This window comes from Phyllobates terribilis, unplaced genomic scaffold, assembly GCF_046119375.1.
Source record: "Phyllobates terribilis strain yellow unplaced genomic scaffold, ASM4611937v1 Scaffold_11__3_contigs__length_659146591, whole genome shotgun sequence".
In the NCBI taxonomy this organism is placed as follows: Eukaryota; Metazoa; Chordata; class Amphibia; order Anura; family Dendrobatidae; genus Phyllobates; species Phyllobates terribilis.
This window is the reverse complement of record NW_027362771.1, coordinates 488,596,602-488,618,437: the sequence shown is the minus strand read 5'-3', so window position 1 is coordinate 488,618,437 and position 21,836 is coordinate 488,596,602. Positions and strand designations below refer to the sequence as shown.

General features: G+C 47.7%; 1 protein-coding gene across 2 annotated transcripts in view; it reads right to left on the bottom strand.

The window, feature by feature from the left end:
* Positions 1 to 13,165, bottom strand: part of MINAR1 (membrane integral NOTCH2 associated receptor 1) — a 157,325-nt gene extending 144,160 nt beyond the window's left edge. Inside the window, exons 1-2 of one of the 2 annotated variants that reach the window (XM_073653527.1) lie at positions 12,028 to 13,165; positions 11,031 to 11,220 (exon numbers count right to left, since the gene is read on the bottom strand). The gene's annotated coding sequence lies outside the window, so the exon portion shown is untranslated. The remainder of the gene's footprint in view (positions 1 to 11,030; positions 11,221 to 12,027) is intronic. The other variant, XM_073653526.1, reaches the window with a different exon arrangement.
* Between the last annotated feature and the right edge of the window lie 8,671 nt (positions 13,166 to 21,836).

The following is a 21,836-nucleotide window of genomic DNA, read 5'->3' as shown; positions in this document are numbered from 1 at the left end:
AGAGTAAAGGGGATAGAACACCACATCCCCACAGGGAGCCACCCACCAATAAAAGAGAGACACAGGCCTGTACCCCCTGCACATTATCAGAACGCCAAGGGCATGCTAAGAGAGATGAAAGAAGCTGGGGTCATTAGAGACAGCTGTAGCCCCTGGGCAGCCCCCTTGGTTCTGGTCAAAAAGAAAGACGGCACCATGAGAATGTGCGTGGACTATAGACAAATCAACCGTATCACCCACAGAGACGCATACCCGCTGCCTAGAATAGAGGAGTCTTTAGCCGCACTAAAATCTGCTAACTTCTTTTCTACTTTGGACCTTACTAGCGGGTACTGGCAGGTTCCTGTGGCAGAGGCTGACAAGGAGAAGACCGCCTTCACCACCCCGATGGGACTGAGTGAGTTCAACTGTATGCCCTTCGGGCTCTGCAACGCACCAGGGACCTTCCAGCGGCTGATGGAATGCTGTCTAGGGCACCGAAACTTCGAGACGGTTCTCCTTTACCTGGACGACGTGATCGTCTATTCGAAGACCTACGAGGACCATCTAAAGCACCTGGCCGAGGTGTTCGAAGCCCTGGCAGGCTACGGCCTGAAGGTGAAACCATCGAAGTGTCACCTGCTGAAACCAAAGGTCCAGTACCTAGGGCACGTGGTAAGCGCGGAAGGACTGGCCCCCGACCCTGACAAGGTCACGGCAATCAAGAGCTGGCCAAGCCCCTCGAACATCAAAGAGGTGAGACAGTTTCTCGGGTTGGTAGGCTACTACCGAAGGTTCATCCCCGGGTTCACTAAGATGGCAGCTCCTATGCAGGACCTCCTGATCGGACAGTCTAAGTCCAGGAGCCAAAAGCCGCCCTTCAAGTGGGATAAACCGGAAGAGGAGTCCTTCCTCCAGCTAAAGATGGCCCTCACAGGGGACGAGATCCTGGCCTACCCTGATTATGGCCAGCCTTTCATTCTCCACACAGATGCCAGTAATGTGGGACTGGGAGCCGTACTGTCCCAAAACCAACAAGGCAGAGAAAGGGTGATCGCGTACGCCAGCCGGAAGCTGAGACCCACCGAGAGGAACCCGGAGAATTACAGCTCCTTCAAGCTAGAATTCTTGGCGGTGGTGTGGGCCGTGACGGAACGCTTCAAGCATTGCCTGGCCTCCGCAAAGTTCACCGTGTACACGGACAACAACCCGTTGACACACCTGAACAATGCAAGACTGGGTGCCCTAGAACAGCGGTGGATGGCCCGTCTCTCGAACTATAACTTCGTAATCAAGTACCGGGCCGGCAAAACCAATGCCAACGCTGACGCCCTATCGAGGATGCCTCACTTACCTGAAGGTGACGAAGACCCAGAAGAGCTTGAGGAGGTAGAACTCCTCGCGTTTCACCGGTATGGAGCCGCTCAATACTCCCACCGTGTGAAGGAGGAGGATCTAACAACCGTGATGATCAATCCCCTACCTCACCACAGCTGGGCCGAGACCCAAGATAGTGACCCTGCCATCCGCCTGGTGAAAGATCTGCTGACCCAGGAAGATGCCCGCATAGATCCGGATGGTCCAGAGGAAGCCAAGCAGCTATGGAAAGAGAAGAGCAAGCTGTTCCTCTACGAAGGCAAGTTGTGCAGAAGGATTGTCAACCACCGGACACACGAGCTGACCTGGCAAGTCGTGGTCCCAAGACGGGATGCAGCCATGGTCCTGGGGGCTTACCATGACAGAGCGGGACACTTCGGTTGGAAGAAACTGGAGTTCCTGCTAAGAGGAAGGTTCTTTTGGGTCGGCATGAGAGGAGCTGTAGAAAAGTGGTGCAGAGACTGTGGCCCTTGTCACCTGAGGAGGAAGGACCGCAGCAGCCAGAAGACACCCTTGAGGCCCATCGTCACCACGCAGCCTCTTGAGCTGGTAGCTCTGGACCATGTCAAATTGGCTCCCAGCCGGTCAGGATACATCTATGCCCTGACAATCGTGGACCACTATTCCCGTTTTCTAGTGGTGGTCCCGGTAAAGGACTTGACAGCCCAAACAGCGGCTAGAGCCTTCCAGCAATACTTCTGCCGTCCACACGGGTATCCGGAACAGGTCCTGACAGACCAGGGTCCAGCGTTTGAGACTGAAATCTTCCAAGAGTTCTGCAACCTCTATGGCTGTAAGAAGATTCAGACAACGCCTTACCACCCCCAAACCAACGGGATGTGTGAGAAGATGAACAATATAGTCATTGATCTCCTGAAGACGTTGCCCCTGGAGGAACGCAGCCTGTGGCCAGAAAAACTGCCGGACCTGATAGACCTATACAACAATTTCCCGGTGAATGCTACAAACTGCACCCCGGCTTACCTGATGCGAGCTAGACCAGGTAAGCTGCCCGTAGACCTGGAGATGGGAGTCCTAATACCTGAGGACACCTCCCCGGATGCGGACTGGGATACGGAAAGGCAACTGCAGTACAAGAAGGTACAGGAGAGTGTGGAGAAGAGCCTGGCCCAGGTGAGAGAGAGGCAAGAAAAACTCTTCAATCAACACGTCCCTGCTGGTCCCCTAGAACCTGGTGAGCAAGTCCTGAAGCGGAAGAGAAGGCTACATAAGTTGGACGACCAGTGGGAAAGGGAACCCTACACCGTACTGCAGTCTGACCACGACAACCCAAAGGTGTGCGTGATCACCAAGGACGGAGGAGAAACCACTAGTACCGTCTCCAGAGACCACCTCAAAAGGTGCCCCGAGCAACTCCGTAGTGCAGAAGGGGATCAGAGTGACCTTGAACCCGCAGAGGACAAGGAAGAAATGATCAGCACCGTTCTCGGAGAGTTCCCTCAGTCCTGGACTCGCATAAATGATGCCATAGTGGTACCCGTCCTGCATTTCCTGCAACCAGCACAGCAACAACCAACACCAGAGCTGGAAGGTGAAGAGGAGCAAGCGGTTCCAGAGGCAGAAGAGCCTGTACCAGCAGCCCAGGAGAGTCAACCCTCTGCTGACAGTGAGCCTGCCATGCCTGCGGTAAGCCAAAGAACCCGCAGACAGCTGCCTGCCCTACCTGTACACCCAGCTGGTAGCTGTACCCCTAATGCTAGTAGGGAAAGCCAGGTTGGTCCACCACCAGACAGTGGGCTACGTAGGTCAACCAGGAGCACAAAGGGGCAGATACCCACTCGCTGGAGAATATAGAGCGCGCAAAAATTGTAAATAACCCTGTTACCAAATGTTGAATTGTTTGCCAAGTTACCTGCGTGATTATTAATAGCGTGTTTCAGTTTCTTGCAGCTACCGTAAGGACTCAAAGGTTATGGACTTTTTATAACCGGGACCTTGTATGGACTGCGTTCGGAGCCTAACCAAGGAATGAACTAAGACTTTGAAGGACTTGGGGTAGGACAAACCCCCACCTGGTTAAGGCTCCCCGTTGTGCTGGTGATATGGACACCCGGTCACAGGCCACACTGTGACCTTAAGAACTCAATCTGTGCGTCGTTTGTCTATTAATGTTTTATGGTTATGCACATTGTCTTTGTTTATTATTTAGTCCCGGAGTACTAAATTTCACTAGGGGGGAATGTGTCACCCTGGCCTGGATGCCACAAGTGTAAATAAAGCTGTGTCTGAGAGCAAGGGGGAGGTTCTCTTGTCAGGGGAACATTAGCATGCAATGCCTCCTGTCTCAGGCCAGTAGGGGGAGCTGGCTGCCCCTATAAAAGCTGGTGCTGGTGGCAGGGTTAGGGAGAACTTGATGGCCTGTCTCAGCACTGAGACGTGTCCCGGAGCAGAGCAGGGACAGACAGTTTTGTATTGCACCTAAGAGGAAGTGTGGCAGGAGGAGAGCCACAAGCCAGAGACTAGAGGCGAAGAGAGCCTGTCTTGGCAGATAAAAGACTTACTTTACCAGACTTTGGTGTCTGAGGCTGGGAGGATTCCACATCCTCCAGCAGAGAACCAGTCCGCAAGGGACTGTATATTCCTTGGCCTAAGAAGCCTGGAGGCCCTGCCACAACAGAAGGGACCAGCAAAGCCGTACAAGGCTTGGAGCAGAAAGGAACCCACGTCGCAGGCCATACAGGCGAGAATACACGGAAAGCTTGGAAACGTGGGCTGTTACCCTATAACGAGGAGATAGCCAGAAGGAGCGCAGAAAGCACGGTAGGCCTACACCCTCACCCTGACCAGGGCCAATTTCCCCGTTGCTCTCAGACATCCAGGTCCCCTCCTAGCTGGGACTGTTTATGGGTCAGTTTACCTGTTTCAGTAAAGACCCTGGACTGCAACCTATTGTCTGTGTGCTCCTTCGCGCCTCCAGCACTACCGGTACTGGGACTCTCACCACCATCACTCCCACCATCCATTATACTGCCCTGGGGCCGCACTCTTCCCGTGGGGAGTCACACTACCCTAGCTGCACACCTCATCAGCCCCAGCGGTCCGCATGCAGCGGCGGTTCCTAATAACCGCAATCCACGGGTGGCGTAGTCGGACATAATCAACAACACATAACGGACTACCACTGGCCTGACCACCCTGAGCCACGGAACCGGGTTGCCACTACTACTCCCATCGTTCCCCCTATTGCCCGGATCCGAGTGCCCCACGGCCCAGGGGGCGAGTCAGTGACACATGCAGAGATTGCCTGTCAGACAATATCTATTTATCTCCATCATGCTGCTTTCAGATGGGGTAGCAAACCCTGTTGACAGATCCCCTTTAAAAGATAAATACTCCAACTAAATCTGCTATATAAATGTGAAGTATGAAAATTAGTTTATCATACCATCATAAATCAAAAGAAACGATTGCAGATATTGGTGACTGTAATATTTATAGAAGATAAGCTAGTCGATAAGCACATCTACCAGCCACAGCTATAGGACCAAAGAGATCACTGATGAAGACAAGCTAGATCCTATAAAACCCTTACGGGAAGCCAAATTTGGTTGCCATGCATTCCTGCTTATGCATAAAGATAAAGGCAAGGGACTAAGGACAACTTAGGCAAGACACATGGCCAAAAATCACAGAATGCCAATTCTATATCTATGGGGGGACATACCATTGCTGCAACATGTGCGGCTGGACAGGAGCGCAAGAGGGAAGGGGTCCACTCCTACCTCCAGAGCAGCAAGCATCTTCTGTCACAAACACATAAAGGGTGCAATATGATGAATTATTGGACTGCAAAGGGCCCCTATACTGTTCTTGCACAGGGGTCCTCATCTGTCTGTACCTATCCCTGGCTACAAATCAATGCAATGAAAGTGAATATGAGATTATTCCTATTTATTCCAGTATGCCCCTTTTCTTAATTTGGGGAAATCATAAGAAATTAGAATTTCTCAAATCAGGGGAATTTTTTTATGTACATACAAGTCTGACACTAGGTGACATCGTCACAGTGGGAGCTGTGTCCACTAACCCCAGGCCTGATGAGCGAAGAGCATGCTCTACCCTCTATGATCATCATGGCTGTCCAGTGGGCCCCGGCATGCTCTCAGATCTGCTTGGTTCTGACACTAGCCCTGTGTTTGTGGCTAGTTTATGTGTTTCTATGTTTTTGAATATTCTCAGAACCAAAGCTATATGAGATAAGGTAGAGAACATTGGGACAAACAGATTTCTGGAGTACCTGTAGGTCATTCTAAGCATTAGTCTGCCTCTGCAGATGATAAATTGTGCAGCAAATACAGTTAATTCCATAACAACTGGGTGATTTATTATTTTTGTGTTTTTCTATTTTGTATCCCATCTTCTATCTCCTTCTATCTATCTCTGTATCTCCAAGAGCCATATTTTTTTTATTATTCTGCTGACATAGCCATATGAGAGTTTGCTTCTTTGACTCCATTTATTTTACCATCTAATATACTGAAAAACAAGAAGAAAATCCAAGTGGTGTGAAATTGTGAAAAAATACACTTCCTTTAATATTGCATTATATAGTCTTAAAGAAGAACTCCAATGAAGTTTTTTTTAAAATAAATCTGTATATACGTGTATGTATTGTAGTGTGAGGGTATTATTATACTCGTCTACCGACGCTTTTTTTGAGATCCAGCTCCATTCTGCTCCTCTTCTCAGTGATGTCACCCCTCTCCAGACTCTAGGGGTCAAGCTGCTCTCTGCGTGACCTGGAATTGGGTTTTACAATGTAATACTAATCAGCATCAGAATGAGGATCTATAGACTTACATTGTAAAAGTCACTTCCGGGTCATGTATAGAGCAAGAGGGATAGTCTGAAGTGCGGTGACATCACTGAGAAGAGGAGAGGAATGACGCTCGATCCCGGAGAAAGTGGTGGTAAGCGAGTTTAACAAACACACACTACATTGCATACACATATACACAGATTTATTGAAAAATCTTCATTGCAGTGCTTCTTTAATTACAGTCTCCTTTGAAGTTCAGCCACAGACAAGACTTTACAGGAGAACCAAAATAGCAGTGATGAGGCCTTGAGCAAGCCCCCAGCTGCCATGGCAAACCATAGGCACCCAGCGATCAGTAGGGGGTTACCTGGAATGGACCTCTGGGCAGAATCACACAGATTTAATGCCACTGCCAGTGATTGTCAGTGACATTTAGAGTAACAACAGTTCCAGTCGCTACTGTTAGAGGCAGATGCCGGCTGTGTAACACAAACGGCATCAGCCCTGTGTGGAGCAGGCTCAGCTCCTGAGCTCGCTTTACACACCCCAACCTCCTCTATCATAGATATATATTTGTCATGGGGCATTAAGTGTTAATAGATTTGACTGGTTTAGAAATTAATTTAAGTCCATAGCTGTAGGGCTTCCTTATTTAGTATCCAGAATAGTCAGTCACTGCAAACCTCTCTCATTGTGAAGAACCTGACATCTCCGAAAGATTACATAAACAGTTCATTCATTTCTGTAGGAATTGTGCAATGCTTAATTTTCCCCATGAAGAAATTGAACAATTTCTGCCATCTGAGAACTGGGAGTCTCAGTGGTGGCAAACCATGTGATCAGCTTATTGTCACCGGACCATGAAAATGAGTGTTGAAAGTGTATAATCCCTTTAAAAGGAATCTGTGATCAGGTTTATGCTTCACAGTCTGATAGCAGCATAACATAGGAGCAAAGACTCCGATTTCAGCAGTCACTTACTGGGCTCCTTGCTCTAGTTTTAATAAAATCACTGTTTTATCTGCTGCAGATCTGCTAGTCCTCTCAATGCACACCACATACATCAGTGATTTAAAGATTTCTGCATACACTGTGCATAGGCATAAAGCTGCCATTCACTGTTGGTGTATAGCCACAGCTCAAGAATATTGAGGACTAAATAACAGGTGCTCATCACTGAGAGGACTAGCAGAGCTTCAGCAGATAAAACAGTGTTTTATCAAAACTGTAGTAAGAAGTTCAGTAAGGGTCTTCGTATGCTTGTATCTGTGGTAGTATAGAGGAATAGCTAGGTACCAACATTTATCTGACCGTTATTGGAGGTATATGAGACTCTAATATTCACTAGGGAATTGGGAGAATCAAGAGTTTTATTTGTAATGTTTTTTTTATCATATTAAAGGGAATCTGTTACTAGGCGCTTTTCACCCATTCTGAGAGTCGCATAGTGTAGGGACAGAGACCCTGATTCCAGCAATGTGTCACTTATTGGGCTGCTTGCTGTAGTTTTGATAAAATCACAGTTTTATCAGCGAGAAATTATTACTAGAAGACTAGTAAAGCTGCTGCCATGTAGTCCTCTATATTCATGAGCTCTGTATAACCCCGCACCACCACTGATTGCATATGCACAAATCTGCCAAAAAGTGGTGTAGGCGGAGTTATACAGGGCTCAGCATTCAGACAACTGGTAGATCTACAGCAGATAAAACAGGGATTTTATCAAAACTGGAGCAAGCAGCCCAGTAAAGGGCACAACACTGGAATCAGGGTCTTTGCCCCTATATCATGCTGGTGATAGATTCCCTTTAACACAAGGGCTTAGGGTGCCCATGCCCCTAGTGCACAATCATTTATGTGTTCGTGTACCTTTGGGCACGCTAACAAATGACTTTAATGATATTGCTCAGGTTTGTGCTTGCGGCTGAATGACTTTAATGCTATTGTTCAAGTTTGCACTTGTTTTAGCAGTAGACAACTATTCTGCCCAAAGACCAAACTGAATGAAGCCTAAAGCCGCCCAAAGGCACAGAAATCCCAGTAGAATCAACGGTTACCGTAAATTTTATTCCATACAACTATAGAATAGAAAACTGTCAGTGTGAAGGTAGCCTTAACCATACGATGCCACATACAGAATAACACAGTATTGCTAAACATGGATTAAATAGGGCAGCACGGTGGTGCAGTGGTTAGCACTGCAGCCTTGCAGCACTGGGGTCCTGGGTTCAAATCCCACCAAGGACAACATCTGCAAGGAGTTTGTATCTTCTCCCCATGTTTGTGTGGGTTTCATCCGGGTTCTCCAGTTTTCTCCCACATTCCAAAGACATACTGATAGGGAATGTAGATTGTGAGCTCCAATGGGGACAGTGCTGATAATGCCTGTGAAGCGCTGTAGAATTAATGGCGCTATATAAGTGAGTAAAATAAATAAATACTTTTTGTAGTAATATATATTGGATATAGAAACTAGACGGTTTGCGTTTTTTGAGGATGCATGGTTGTGGCGCAGGTTTTCTAAGTTTCAGCTGTTCTGTTTGACCGCTATACAGAGATGTGATGTATAATCTCATTAGGATCATTGATCTTTATAGAGACATGTCATTGTAATGCAAACACAGTTACCAAAACCAAAGTCTGAGCAAGTGTGAGAGAAAGGGAAGCGTGACCCCAGCCCTATCCTCTCCAGTCCTTTTTCAATAGAAGCGATACAAGCTAGTGCACTTGTTACACTTCATCAGTAATGGATTTTAGTTACAAGGGTTCTCTGCTTTGAACCCTTTGTTACATGGCCCTATTAGGCTAATGGTAGAGGTCATGTGTGGCTTTGGAGTACCATAGCTTTGCAATGGAGATGACCGAATCAATAAAAACTTGCTTTGCCTGGTCAGAGAGACTTTTTATTTGAGATGGGGCTTTTTGAACCAGACTAATACTTACTGTAAAATTCGTTTTTAGCCCTGTCAGAGTTCTCCCATCACTTTTGTGTAATAGAGATCATCAAATTATTATTTGTCACTTTTAAAAAAAAAAATGTAATGAATTGTACACCAATGAATTCAGATGCACACGGACACTACTTAAAGGAAATCTGTCACCGCCTGGCACTCATCTGACCTCTAATATGGGCATACAGGTGATAGAAATGTAAATCTATTCCTACCTGTATGCCTCAAATTAGAGGTCTAGTTGCTGTGAAATGTCTTTTTATTCCTACAAGTTTCTGATGCTTGCAGGCCCAGGGCCCTGAAGAAATCCCCGCCTCCTGTGGTGATTATAATGTTTCCCCCCTCCACTGCATGTCACAGTGCCCAGATTTGGCCGTGGAAACTACACATCGCGGGGCACTGTGAAATGCAGGGTAGGGGGGAAACATTATAATCACCACAGGAGGCAGGGATTTCTTCAGGGCCCCGGACCTGCAAGCTTCAGAAACTTGATTGAATAAAAAGACATTTCACAGAAACAAGACCTCTAATATGAGGCATACAGGTATGAATAGATTTACATTTCTATCACCTGTATGCCCATATGTGAGGTCAGATAAGTGCCATGGGGTGGCAGATTCCCTTTAATTTGAAATTATGTACCCTTAAATAATGACTTTCTAGCCGTGAAGATCCAGGCAGAACACATGCCATGACCTCTGACTGGATTCCCCAGTTCTCTGGACCGATTCAGTTGCATCTATAGAGCAGGGAACCTTGGACTTCACGCCCCACCGCTCTTCTATGTCCGGTAGGCTGCAGGCTGCTGTAGCCCAATGTAGACAAGACTTTATTGTCCCAGCTCAGGAGGTACAAGGATGTCACTGCGTTGTGCCATATGTGCCGACTTCCTCTGTGTACAGGGGAGAAGAGGATTCAGTCGCTTGGATTAGGTGAGTCTAAACTTTTTTGTCGGGGAGGCACAAAAGTGGCCTTATTACTTTTGGAGGTACAATCAATACTTTTTAAGGGGGAATTCATACATGCTAAAGTGGGCATTCGGGCATTATTTGTTTTAATGCGGCACTCAGGAGGCAAGCCACACTACACCACTGGATCCAAGTACAATAATATTCAACTATGCAGTATAATTACCATATTTTACTCTTCCTTTAATATTACTCACAATTAAATGCTGGAAAAATATATAACCCGCCATCACAAGGACACAAATAATATAATGCTATGTAAAGACATAATAAAGTAAAGTAGATACATATAAAAAAGAATCTGGATTATCAGTAGCAAGTCTCTAGAAGGATGAAATAGGACAAAGGCATAGCACAGAGCTGTGTATAGGAGGCTGTACATCAGCACACAGAGACTCGTACTGAGCTCAGGTGCTTCATATGGAGCAATATTCCACAGTATTATGGCATAAAAGCTCCTTCAATCGGCATAGAGTACAAAGCTGCAAATTGGTCAATAATCAGATACAGAATCCAACAGAACATACAGAAGAATGTGTTACAAATATAATGCATACCAGAACAGTAGGACCTTGTAAAAGTCTTAGATATTATATGGAGCAGGAATATACCTATGTGCTCGAGGTTGGAAGCCGATTTTAAGACCAGGTCAACACAATGTATTTGTATTGTGTTTTTCATATATATTTTTATGGGCCACCAGGAATGAACCCTAAATAGAAAAATGTAGGAGATCTTTAATACTCTCTTTGGACTTTATCATTTTGGGATTTTCCCAGTTTTCCGTAAAAAAAACAGAAGTGGGAGTTGCGACACAAATACAATGTGTGAAGCCAACCCCGGACATTTTATTGTTCCTTTTGGCAATACAAGTGAAAACTTAGTCCCATACTTATAAAAGTAGCTGCTAATTTTAAGGCCAATTTGGCCCACAGACTGTTGGGGCTCTAAAGTACTAAAATAAGCATTGCTTACCTGTGTAAGCCCCTGTCGCTGCAGCGCCACCTCTTTGTTGTGGTCTTCTGTGGTCTATCTCACTATCACCAATGAGGGTAGTGATTGGCTGCAGCAGTCAGGAGTTGTAGACAACGCTGCGGAGAGAGGCGGCACAGGAGCAGCAAGGGTTTCAATGGGTAAGTAATTCCGGTACCAGTCTATGGAACAACTGGATGAGAAAATGGACAACCCCTTTAAATATTAACTATAAGCCAATACCTTAAAGCTCCATGTTACAATATAATATAACTGATGTTCAGGAAGTATAGATTTGTCATGTTGATTTTGTGATCTGTGTACAAACTTGAATGACTTTAGGTTCAGTATAACATGATATTAACATTACTCTTCTGGGGTAGGGATCACACACACTTTTCTATTGTTAGCACAAAAATAGCAGAAAAATTCAGCTCACCGCTAAGTGGAGAAACGCATAAAAAATCCATCCAATGCTTACACAACTCCAGGCCAATCTACGTACTTGAGTAAACAGCGGCAACGGAAAAATAGAAATAATAGTTAAAGTCCTGGCACCAATTGAAAAAATAAAAATGTTATTTCATTTACATCTCCTTAAAAACAATGAATCATAAAAACAAGGAATCGGAGACACATGGCCACTTATGCATTTCGAATCCCCACTATTTCTTAATCATAGCCCATGCTAAAACAAATAGTGCGTTTTTGGTGCCGGACTGCAACTACTATTTTTATTTTTACTTTTCTCTTGGGTTTGTGCTCACAAGACATACGAAAAAATCACAATATCCCTGAATGTGCAAATACAAACTCCATGAGCCCCTAATGACCTTCCCCATGCTTAATGTGAATGCCACAAGGTGGGAAGAAAAAAGGATTATTCTTAATTTATGGACCCCCAAGTGTCCCCCCCCCACCGCTGAGCCTTGCGCTCTCCTCCTCCAGGGACTGTCAGTCTCCCCTCCCTTGGCCTTTTCCCTGGTCTCCCTCCACTTACCTGTAGCTCAGTACTGGACTGTAGATTAGGCAAGAATTGGTAGAATTGTTTTTGTTGGTGTGTGAATGTTGTGTAGGTGTGCAGTATGACTATAGATATGTGCACGGTGCAGAATAACAGTACTATAGTGCTAATATCATATTGTTAGGTGTTCTGTGCATGTGTTGTCTGGATGGGCTCTTGCTCGGTATGGGAAATGCACAGCTCACTGGGGTGTTATTATAACTCTGCTCAGTTTGGCTGTGTCATAATATTTGCAACGTGTGCGTTAATGTGATCTTTCCTGCAGCGAGATGCCTATGTGTGGTGCTATAGGCAAACAGTCATTTTTGCCTGTCAGCGACAACAGCTGGCTCTTAAATTTTTTTTTTTAAATTAACCGTAAATGTGTCTAAAAAAAAAAAATAAGAATCCGGTGGTATACGTCTAATTGATATCACAGTGCAGACCTATAACGGGTGTCGTGAACTGATGGCGGTGTGGATGTTCTTGCGGATGTGGATAAATGACCATATCGTGCTTAGGATGTGCCTCTTGAGTAACGCAGACTGTTGTGTATTTGCGATCGTGTCGGATTTATTGGTGGATGTCTTCCTAGAGGAGTGTTGTGTCTGGTAGGATGTGTGTGGAAGCTGGCACTGGTGCTGCTGTCATGTCTCGTCTCTTCTATGTGGTCCAGCTTTCAGGTTCAGACATCCTCAATCCAAGGAGCATTAATGCCTTTTCCTGACATCCTCATCTGCACGAATGAATGAAGGAAGGTGTCCGGCAGACACAAAGCTGAGCTTTGCAGACCAATGCTGCACAATTGACTGCTGCAGAAGTCCTTGCTGCTCATTCTCCCAGGCATCCAGCAGCACCCGGCTGCACTGCTTTCCTGTCACACCATCCCCCTTTCTCCCATTCCATTTTTACATTAGTGTCTCTGGGTCTATCCTGCCGCCTGATTTGTTGCTCTTCTCTATCTTCCCTTCCTTCTCCTTCTAACCTTCCACCTCCCACAATCTCGTACCCCTCCTCTTATTTATCATCTCAGGCTGATTTTCAAGGGATACCCATATAATATCTTAAGACTCTGAATGAAGGTATTGTTGAGGTCCCTCCTTTATTCCCCGAAAGGGAGGAGGAAAAGTGTATCCCTTATGGCTTAGGAGATAGATTGCCTATGCCATGTACCTGTGCCTTATAGCCTTATATCTGACACGAGCGGGCAGGGTGTCATCTATCGCAGCTTACTGCAGTGTGAGATGCATTAAATAGTATACAGAACGAAGAGGGTAAGTGCAACCCACAGCCTGTAATGAGGGCACCATAGGGTCTCCTGTGCATGATGCTCTGTGTGCATCTCAAACATGGCACAGCATTCAATTAGCATTAATTAGGAGCTTCCTGGCTGTAGTTGGCTTGCTGGTCAGGTTTGTAGAGAGAGAACATCCATACCCTTGATGATTCTTGACTTGGATATAGGAAGAGAGGTTTGGTAAGAATACCCCCTCCATCGGTTATGTTCTCAACCTTATCAAATGGATAGAATCAATTAAATGAAATTCAGATCCGCGACCATAAAACAAATGAGGCCGCTGTGTGCTTATGAACACCGGCAAGCCTTGAACTTCACGAGAACCCAGTTGCCTAGTGTGATTGGTTTATAAATGCTGTCTATATCTTCTGGTGATGGTTTCCGTTAGCTCAACGCTGCCTGTTTTCCAAAGAAGCAATAAAAACATTTTAGAGTTTTATTTTTTACATTTTAGCTTTAAAGTCCCTGTCCTTGATTTAATTTAAGACAAGAGCATGCGAGAATTAGAGAACTGTTAAAAACAATAGGAGAGATTTATCTTTAGGGTCATATGAAGCATGGTAAGTTTGGCGCAACTCAGTAAACATGTTAAGCACTTTTCAAAGCCTTATGCCACCTTATGGCCGGTGTACATATACTGATCATCCATAATATTAAAGCGCACGTGTCAACAGGATTGTGCTCAATAAACTACATACACTGTCAGGTGGGTGACATTACACTGATTAAAATGATACCTTGGTTGATGAAATCAATCCTGTGGTTATTGTGTAATTTTTACTTTCAGTTTGGAGATGATGATATGCCCATGCTCCGGGGCGGCCTGTGGGGGGCGCTCTATCTGGTGCTCTGCTTACATATTCATCTGTATGCTCTTATGACAGCTCACTGTGCCTTCACTGACCTGCCTCTTATTTTACCTAGCCCCGCACTACTAAATGCATTATGAAAGTAAAGATTACACAAGAACCACAGGACAGATTTCATCAACCAAGGTATCATATTAATCAGTGTAATGTCGCCCTCCTGACAGTGTATGTAGTTTACTGAGCACAATCCTGTTGACAGGTGCGCTTTAATGCCACTAAAGAGTGAAGTGAATAACTAGTCAGAGTACCAATGTTGACCACCATTAAAAGTTTCTACAACGAGCATGTAAGCTTAGAAGTGGACTAGAAAGCAATGGAAGAAAGTTGTTTTGTCTGATATATGATGTTATTTTTTACATGATGTGGGTGACCGGATTTGTCACTTACTTTAGGATGGCAACAGGATGAACTGGTGGATAAGACCAGCATGGGGTGGGCAGTGTGCTACTCTGGGCAATGTTCAACAGGGAAACTGCAAGTTATAGCATAAAAGTGGATGTTACTTTGACATGTACAACCTACCTAAACCTTGTACAAACCAAGCCCCCCTCTCCACCCCCCCCCCATGGCCACTACTGTATATTCCTTAACGGTTGTAGCCTCTTGCAGTAGAATATTGTGCCCTGCTTGACTGCAAAAATTGTTCATGAACATGACAACGAGTTCAGAGTGATGGGTTCCTCAAATTTGATTTCTTCAAATTTCCCAGGTCTCAATCCAAATCGAGCATTCATGGGATGTGCTGGAAAAAGCAAAATGTGCTTGAGCAAGGGCCAATTCCATGAAACGTGGCTATGTTGACCACCTAATCATGATCGCTATCGATGTGCTCCTAATTCAAATGAACTATTTGCTGCAATTGGACCTCTTTTTTTGTCATATAGTTAATGTACCAGACTACTTTTGCACTTTAATGGCGTCATGTTTTGCTTATTTGAAGCTCATATAAGGATTGTTTGCCCATGTGCTTTTTTCTATTTTATACTGGAAGAATAAGCCCACAGGGTCCCTCCTTACAGTGGGTGAAAAAATCAGAAGTTTTGCAAGTGTTTCTATTCTATACTTTCCTCTGATTGTTCCACTCTTAATTTTGGCTTCTAAATACTCATGTAAAATACTAAGCAAATACTAATCGTGTGAATGTGGCCTAACAGTGAAACACTTCCAAACACCTTACCTCTGTTCTTGAGTGATGGCTCTACCAATCTATGAATCTGATTTATTTTTCAACCAACATCCAAAGATGCTCGATAAGTTTGAGGTTTTGAAACTTTGGAGGACAACATTGAACTCCTTATCATGTAAGGCAGGAGTGGGAACCTTTTTTCTGCTAAGGGTCATTTGGATATTTATACCATCAGTCGCGAGCCATACAAATGATCAACTTAAAAATTATTTGGTCAAACATTTAATTAACTAACCCACAACTGCTTCTCTTTGATGAGGCATGTGATATTAGGTGGTATGGATGATAATGCTACTTGCAACTGCTTTTCAAGGTTTGAATCGGTCTAGAGCACAGTCAACTCTTTGCCTTGATAAGTCTTTTTTAAAGAACTGCTTGCAGCAGTAAGTTGTTCTAAACTCGGATGTATATTTCAATGCATGTCTATATTTCAATGCAAGTCTCCTCAAACGTTTATAGAACTCAAGCAGTAAGTGGTCTGCTGTGTACATCACATAGAATACAATGTGATTGCTGTATATCCATCACATAAGATACACTGGGGCTGCTAAGATTGCTGTATATGACTCGCCCCCTGGGCCGTGGGGCACGCGGATCCGGGCGATAGGGGAACGATGGGGTAGTAGTAGTGGCGGCCCGGTCCCGCGGCTCAGGGTGGTCAGACCATTGGTAGTCTGCTATGTACTTCAGATAATGTCCGACTACGCCACCCGTGGATTGCGGATATTAGGAACCGCCGCTGCATGCAGACCGCTGGGGCTGATGAAGTGTGCAGCTAGGGTAGTGTGACTCCCCACGGGAAGAGTGCGGCCCCAGGGCAGTGTAGTGGCTGGTGGAAGTGATGGTGGTGAGAGTCCCAGTACCGGTAGTGCCGGAGGAGCGAAGGAGCACACGGACAACAAGTTACAGTCCAGGGTCTTTACTCACAGTTCGTTTGCACCGGGTCACTTCCGTCGGCAGTGACCGCCCGAGCCGTGCTGCGTCCACCAGGTGAGGGGCTCGGTCAACTCCCAGGCAGTTCAGGAGCATGGCACAGGACCCCCTTTAATCCTTTCTCTGGCCTGCCTCACCAGTGACCCACTTTTGTCCAGCTGCCGCGGACTCGTGCGGTTAAACGTGGGCCCCGTCCTCCGCTGTCCTATATGGTGCCTTCCTAGCAGGTTTGATGAGGTGTCGCACCAATAGATGATCACGACGACCGGTCTTTGGCTGAGGGTTGTTTCTCCTCCACCAACTTGGGATCCGGTACCCTTAATCTGCCTGACCCTGCACCCTGGATTCTCGTGGGTTCTTAGGGTCCCTTCCACCTTCTTGTTCCTGAGCCCTTCTGTTTCTCTGTCTCTTCTTCTCTTTCTTTCCTGTTCTGTTCCTTTCTGTTCCTTTCTCTTGGAGCTGAGATGAGCCAGAATCTCAGCTCCCCTTCACCTCCTCCTCGGCCTCTCACTAGGCCCTCCTGGAGTAGAGCTCCTACAGAGCCTCTACTCCCTGTCTTCTCCTCTGGCTGAACGAACCTAGATCTAAGATGGTGCCCACCTTTTATACCTCCCTCTGACCATGAGCCCAGGTGACCAGCAACCAATGGGCTCCTACCTACGCTCAGTAACCGCCCCCTATCTGCCCCTACAGCACTGGGTGTTCCACCCCTCCCTCCCCACTCCAGCAGGGACATGGTCGGTCGTGCCTGCACTTATGTCTAGTGGGAGCACCGTTGAGCTGTCCCTCGGAAATGGAGTGTGTGTGCTGTATGCAGCTAACTGAGCCCTGGTCCATACTCCATCCTTACCCGGGAATGGAATATCACACCTCTGAACTGAGGTGCAATACCCCTGTAGCGGCCGAACCCTCGGGGCGCTACATTCCCCCCTGGTAAAGCACAGCACGCCCTCGGGCTGGAAAAGAGCAAAAACAGTTGATTACAGGACATGCAAAACTTTTTCAATAACTTTTTACATTTAGAAACAGACATTACGGTTCAACTCCCTTTATGGGACACACTTTTCTTTTCACTAGGCATTATAGAAAAACTTTTTCAATACTTCCGGAACTCTTTTGACATTTCACACTATAGAAAACATTCACATCAATATCTAGCAGCATATAAAAACTTTTCATATATAAAACATTTTTTTTTTTAATTAAAGCATATTCTTGGGTTCTTGGCTGCGGTGCAATTTGCAACCAGATGCTCTTCCTTTTTAAAGGTGCAACAGTCCATTTTAACTTTGAGGTAGGCGTTGCGGTTCTTGTATAAAACCAGTAGGGGGCGCTTTAAGAAGCGCAACTATATACATGGAATTGGCCGTTTCCAGTCCGCGGCCGGTGGGGATAGGGGAATGGCTGCTCACAGTCCTCAGCCTGTTAGGGGAAGAGGGACGGCTGCTCTCAGTCCTCAGCCAGATTACTTAGGGGATAGGGGCACACAAGTAACAGTTCGATACTTGTCCCAACGGGGACCACACTTTCAAGACGGGAACAGTCCCAAAAACGATTCGGATGTCCTGACGGGTAACTATGTACACAGGTACTTTGCTACTTACTAGTAGCGGTGTCCTCCATAGGCTCCTTCTTCCTCCTCATATGGCTCTTCAGACCCGTCCGGGTCCTCTTGGCTCTCCTCATAGCCGCGGTATTGTAGCTCCTCCTCGGTGAGCCGATGGACATGTAGGGCGTATGGTCCTTTCGCACCTACGTGGCGGGTAAAGGTGACCACATCACCAGGGTACAAGTCACGGCCACGATGCCCCTCAGGTAGATGACTTTCGACGTCCCTGCGGGTCACAAAGACGTCGCCTGCGGTTTTTGGGCCCCTGATGAAGCCCCAGCAGTTCTCCATGTGGAACTTGACTATGGTCCCGGTGATTCGGGGACCACGGGCTGCTTTGGGGTCTTGGCGGGCCTTACGTTTTTGTTCAGCACTCTGGGCTTGGAGCCGTTCCTCCCTGACGCGCCTCTCTCGTCGCTCCCGCTCAAAGGTCGCCAGTTGCTGATGACAGGCCTCCAGACGACGGACCGCGTCTGCCCGAGTCTCTTGGGAGAACCCCATCAAGTTCTCGCCGGTGGGGTCCCACGCAAATTGGATGTCCTCCAGTGGAGGTAGGGTGACCTCCATGGGTTCTGGAGCCGGTAACAGAGGCTCGCGCGGGGGCTGGGTCTTCCATGGCTGATTGCTGATGACTTCGGCCAGCCACTCCAGGGGCAGTCCATCCGGACCGGTATGATGGGCAATCAAGTCCACACCCAGTCATGGTATGGTAGAGGGATTTGATCTGGGGGCAGCGCCCGGGGGCACTCGGCCTTGCGACCAGGCCAGGGGTCTCTCGGTCGCGCTAGGTGGTGGTCCCGTCCGGGACAGGGGCGCAGGCTCAACGATGGCGCCCGGGTCATCCAGGCCTTGCGACCAGGCCGATGACGCTTCTCGTTTTATGGCGCCCGGGGTCAGGGGGCGTGGCGACGGGCGGGGCGTGGCCGCGGCGCTCACCGCTTGAGGCCTAGCTGGAAGTAGTGGCGGCGCGGCAACAGGCGCGGTGAGTGGGGCTTCGGGTGCCGCGGCTGGGGGCTGGGGCAGGCTTGCGGTTGCTGGGCTTGGGGTGGTGACGTCCCCTTCACTTGCCTCAGTCCTCGCGGCTCCCTCCGCGGCGTCGCCTCCGGTCCTCTCTCCTTTTGCGCCGTCCTCCGAGGCAGGCAAACCGTGGGGTGCGGCTGAAGTCTGTCGCTGATGGGTCTCGGCCTGCCGGGCCAGTTCCTTTCTCCACTCTGTGAGTGCATCTTGCTGCGCCCAGACCATCCTCCACTCCAGGTCCTCCAGTGCAGCTTGCGCACGCTCCGGATCTCTGGGGAGCTGCGCCAGGACTTCTGCTAGGCTGCAGAGCGGTTCGGCCTGCAGCAGGCTTCGGGCCAGGAGACTGGTGCGGCTCAGGGCGTCCATTCCCGGGTGCGGTCTGTCTGGACTGATCCAGACCACCCCCTGCCCCGCAGTTTTCTTCTCTTTCCGCCCCCATGGGGGGTGGTCCTGGGGCATTCTGCTGACAATCACTCTCAGGGGCAGCCCCCCCACGTTGACGGACATTTCCACAGCCGTGCTCATGGTTGTTGGGGGCGGGCTTCCTCTTTGGCGCCATTCTGGGACCCGGCCCACGATGGGAGGCGGCCTCCTGTGGTCTTTTGGCGTGCACATTATGGCGCTCGTTCTTCTGGGGCGGGCGCCATCTTTGGTACAATGAAACAGTCTCTTTTCAGGCGCGCAGTACCCGTTGTTAGCGGGCACGAAATCCTGCCAACTACGCCAAAGCTGACTCGCCCCCTGGGCCGTGGGGCACGCAGATCCGGGCGATAGGGGAACGATGGGGTAGTAGTAGTGGCGGCCCGGTCCCGCAGCTCAGGGTGGTCAGACCATTGGTAGTCTGCTACGTACTTCAGATAATGTCCGACTACGCCACCCGTGGATTGCGGATATTAGGAACCGCCGCTGCATGCAGACCGCTGGGGCTGATGAAGTGTGCAGCTAGGGTAGTGTGACTCCCCACGGGAAGAGTGCGGCCCCAGGGCAGTGTAGTGGCTGGTGGAAGTGATGGTGGTGAGAGTCCCAGTACCGGTAGTGCCGGAGGAGCGAAGGAGCACACGGACAACAAGTTACAGTCCAGGGTCTTTACTCACAGTTCGTTTGCACCGGGTCACTTCCGTCGGCAGTGACCGCCCGAGCCGTGCTGCGTCCACCAGGTGAGGGGCTCGGTCAACTCCCAGGCAGTTCAGGAGCATGGCACAGGACCCCCTTTAATCCTTTCTCTGGCCTGCCTCACCAGTGACCCACTTTTGTCCAGCTGCCGCGGACTCTTGCGGTTAAACGTGGGCCCCGTCCTCCGCTGTCCTATATTGTGCCTTCCTAGCAGGTTTGATGAGGTGTCGCACCAATAGATGATCACGACGACCGGTCTTTGGCTGAGGGTTGTTTCTCCTCCACCAACTTGGGATCCGGTACCCTTAATCTGCCTGACCCTGCACCCTGGATTCTCGTGGGTTCTTAGGGTCCCTTCCACCTTCTTGTTCCTGAGCCCTTCTGTTTCTCTGTCTCTTCTTCTCTTTCTTTCCTGTTCTGTTCCTTTCTGTTCCTTTCTCTTGGAGCTGAGATGAGCCAGAATCTCAGCTCCCCTTCACCTCCTCCTTGGCCTCTCACTAGGCCCTCCTGGAGTAGAGCTCCTACAGAGCCTCTACTCCCTGTCTTCTCCTCTGGCTGAACGAACCTAGATCTAAGATGGTGCCCACCTTTTATACCTCCCTCTGACCATGAGCCCAGGTGACCAGCAACCAATGGGCTCCTACCTACGCTCAGGAACCGCCCCCTATCTGCCCCTACAGCACTGGGTGTTCCACCCCTCCCTCCCCACTCCAGCAGGGACATGGTCGGTCGTGCCTGCACTTATGTCTAGTGGGAGCACCTTTGAGCTGTCCCTTGGAAATGGGGTGTGTGTGCTGTATGCAGCTAACTGAGCCCTGGTCCATACTCCATCCTTACCCGGGAGTGGAATATCACACCTCTGGACTGAGGTGCAATACCCCTGTAGCGGCCGAACCCTCGGGGCGCTACATTTACATCACATAAGATACACTGAGACTGCTGCATACATCACATAAAATACATTAAGGCTGCTGTATTCATCACATAGGGGCCACTGAGACTCTGCTGTATACATCACACATGATACACTGAGACTCCGCTGTATATACACTATATAGGAGATACTGAGACTGCTGTCTGCATTACATAGGAAACACCGAAACTGCTGTATACATCATCTATGCTTCACTGAGATTGGTGTATATACATCACAAAGGATACACTGTGATGTGGAGACACTGGGACTGGTGTATATATATGAAATAGGAGACACTGGGACTGGTGTATATATCACAGAGGATACACTGGGACTGGTGTATTTTCATCACATAGGATACATTGAGACAGCTGAATATACATCAAATACAGTACAATAATACTCTGCTGTATATAAATCAAATAAGAGACACTGGGACTGCTGTATATATATCACATAGAATACACTGAGACTTTGCTATATACATCACATAGGATAAACTGAGACTGCTATATATCCATCACATAAAATTCACTATATACATCACATTGCTATATACATCACATAAGATACACTGAGGCTGCTGTATGCATCACATAAATACACTAAGTCTGCTGTATACGTCATATAAGAGACACTGAGACTCTGCTGTATATACACTACATAGGAGACGCTGAGACTGCTGTATATCCATCACATAAGATACACTGGGGCTGCTGATATTGCTCTATACATCACCTAGAATACACTGAGGCTGCTGTATACATCACACAGGATACACTGAGGCTGCTGTATACATTACATAGGGGCCATTGAGACTTTGCTGTGCACATCACATAAGAGACACTGAGACTCCGCTAAATATA